This window comes from Aplysia californica, unplaced genomic scaffold (assembly GCF_000002075.1).
Source record: "Aplysia californica isolate F4 #8 unplaced genomic scaffold, AplCal3.0 scaffold00265, whole genome shotgun sequence".
Classification (NCBI taxonomy): Eukaryota; Metazoa; Mollusca; class Gastropoda; order Aplysiida; family Aplysiidae; genus Aplysia; species Aplysia californica.
This window is the reverse complement of record NW_004797535.1, coordinates 393,180-396,865: the sequence shown is the minus strand read 5'-3', so window position 1 is coordinate 396,865 and position 3,686 is coordinate 393,180.

Here is a 3,686-nt window from a genome sequence, read left to right as displayed (position 1 = left end):
ACACACACACAGTCATTTCCTCCGTCCTTTTCCTTCTCAAGCTTTATCGTCGACATGTCAGAAACGACGTCCCGTTTACCCTGTCATTTCCCCCTTCACAGAATAATATAATGATGTATAATAATATTATATAACATACATGTAGTAGATAAAGAGACAAACAGACAGACGAAAAGACAGGCAGGTAGACAGACTCGACAAACGGAAGTATGTACAAAAAGGCAGACGGAGGGACGGACGACTAGACGTAAAAAGATTATAATCTTGTACAGTACATAATATACATATTGCAATATATTTTATATATATATACACACACATATATATATTATTCAGATATAATATGGGGGCTCTCGTGGCCTAGAGGTTAAGATGTTGGCCTCTCATTCAAAGGTCCCGGGTTCGAATCCGGGTAGCGACCGAAAAATTTTCTTCTCTAAAATTGTCTCCTTTCACCTCCTTTCCTGCTCTCAAGCAATGTTCTGTTGTCTGCTTTCAATTCCACTTTCTGCCCCCACCCCCTCACCTCCTTTGCCCCCTCCTCTCGGCTCCTGATTCTTTCTGCAGCCTTTCTACTGCTACTCCTTGGCTTCTCCATACTGCTGTCTTTCTGCCACACCCCTGATCTTCTGGTAGGAAAGATCTACACCTAGCCTTCTCGGACAAGGGCGAAAAATCTCGGAGGGCCCGTGTGCAAGTTGCGCACGTTAAAGATCCCTTGGTGGTCTAAAATCGATAAGAGTAGGCTTTGGCCGCCACCTGGGCAAAATTCAAAATTTCCTACCAACTGAAAATATTAGGTGTGTCCCGCGCGCTCATATGACCTATGCAGTTGCGAGCGCCGTAAAACACTTTAAAAAAATAAAACAAACAAACAGATATAATATATTATACACAATACAATGTATATATATAATATATACAGGGTGTCCGAAAAGTCCCACAACATCCTGAAACACGCTCATTGTTACAGGTGCTCAAATTGAGCACGTGCCATTTCCATTAACAGCCTACAACTCTCTTCTCTCCACACAAAGTTGTTTTAAATTTTCCTTAGGGTTTATTTGGATGGATGTTATGACAGTCAATTGTGATTGCATGTCTCAATTCGTCAAGAGAGCGAGGACAGAAAAGTAAAACGGATATCTTTAGGATGGTGCGCGACTTTTGGAACCCCCTGTATTATACATTATATTATTTTTTTAAAGATCGTTTGCCCACCTTGCTCCATCAGTTTGAAACTCTCTTCCCCAAACCTTGAGACATATAACATCTGAGTCATAATTTTTAAAAAATCTGTAAAGACATATTTAATGTAATCATTTTTATGTCCATTGATGCACGTTCAGTACAATGTTATGTAAATGACTAAGTATCCATTTATGTATTTTGTGAATTGCATTGTGTATATTATTTTATTATGTATGTGTATGTGCTCATTTCGTAACGATGTGTAAGCGTGCATGTGTGATATGCAAGTAGATGTGTGTGTGTGGGGGGTGGGGGTGGGTGGGGGGGTGTATGCGTGTGTGTGTGTTTGGCGTTCATGTGTGAGCACATGTGTGCATGTAAAGTGTGCATGTAAAGTGTGCGTGAGTGTGTGTGTGTATGTCTGTGTGTGTTAGTGTGTGTGTTAGTGTGTGTGTGTGTGTGTGTTTGTGTGTGTGTGTGTGTGTGTGTGTGTGTGTGTGTGTGTGTGTGTCGTGTGCGTGAATATTGTTCGTACATGCATTTATGTAAAGCGCTTAGAGCTGTGTTTACACGGAGTGGGCGCTATAGAAATGATCTTCATTATTATTATCATTAAAATTAGAAGAAAAGTAACAGAAATCTATGTAGATCTACAGAAAAGTGGAAAAACATGGAGTAACATCAAGAGGCTAGCCCAGGAAAGGGAAAGGTGGAAAGTATTTGTTCGTGGCCTCTATGCCTTGACCCGGGGTGAGAAAGGCAATGATGATGATGTGGCTCTCGGACAGGCCTGCTGTATTGTGTAGAGACAAACCTCTCTGAATCGCTGAATTCTATAAACGTGAGGCATCGTGGTGAAATCAGGCGCTCGTCAAAATAATGAAATAAAAGAAATCGGCATTTTTTTTCGTCAGTTTGACCATTTTTTTTTCTTTTTTGTAAAATTTGTTTTTGACTCAACAACTTTTATGTTCATTTCAAAAGATATTTCTGTCTGGATTTTGCTAAAAAAAATAATTTAAAAAGACATTGATTAAATACTCAATAAATGTACATTTTCATTCCAGGAATTCTCAAGCTTTGAAAATCAACAACATTGACTGCCATTTTCTCGTTAATTTTACCTCTAAAACCAGGCATCCCCGACCTCATTCAATCCCAAATATCTCGCCCTCTATTTAAGATAGATGTGTATAAGTTTCATGGAAACATAGTCAAATAAACAAACTTTAAGATAATACCAACAATTCCAGATGCATAAAAATTGACGAGCTCCTGATTCCACCGTGTCGAAACACAAATATACAACGGCAGATTGCATCAATTTTTCTTAACTTAATCATATTTTTCCATAACTATTGAGGCTGGATTTTTAAAAAATTTCTTGATAAATTTATATAAAATTCAACACGGAAAATGCGATCGTTCACAGCACTTCCCGCTTCCCAGATTCATTTTGCCTACGCATCATGGCCTACGTCACAGCCTAACAATGACATTTTTAGTGGCAAAATTTGTTACAAATTTGTGAACATATTTTGTCATTAATTGTTCTCAAAACATGCGCACAGTAATCATAATGTCACCATTAGAAAAAAATGACGAACTTGCTTTTTTAAGAGATGTTGCTCCAGCTGTAAATTTTTTTTAATCTGTAGAAACCTTGAAATGGGATTTTCTTATTTGTATTCATTGAAGAATTTTTTAAAATATAATGTACAGGTGTTTGAAAAAATATTTATCTGTTAAGACAAATTGATATAAGTCATTGTGTAAAAGTTGGAGAATCTATGTTCGAAGTTAAGGAGATATTCGACAATAAAAAGTCACGAATTTTTGACCGCACTATAGAAGAGTTAAATGAAATAGTGAAATGGTATAGATTTCGCGCCCCTATCAACAATATTAAGTTATTTAAAAGGCGGGACCTCTGAGTTTAACGACCATCTCCGAAAGGATCGAGCCAAGTGAGGAATTGGTGTAAAGTGTCTTTCCCAAGAACACAACGTCGGACCGAGCTGACGCTCAAACCCCTAACTCGAAATCTCCCGATTACGAGTCCGGTAGCCTAACCACTAACTAGGCCACCGGCGCCGCCATAGTAAAGTAAGTCAGCGTATCATTCCCATCCGAAACATTAGTTTTTGCATCCATATACCTGTTGGGGCCTTCATGATTGTGTTTGAAAGCATTTTCAATTCCTTTCACTTTCACTTCCCACGCGTGGGCACATATCGTTATTGTAGAGAACAACCTTCTAAGTGACAGAATTTTCAAAATTTACTTTTTTGGCGTACAAGATTCTGTATAACATACAGTATGCCCCAGTCAAACAATATTTGACACAGGTGAAAAATAAGTACATTAAAACACAAAAGAAAAAAACAACAATGTACAACTGAGTGAAAGCCGTACGACACTTGTAAACGCCACCAACGAGCCTCATTGAAGTTGTGTGCACTGCGGCCCTGCCTGCTCAACGGTCGCACCGCGTC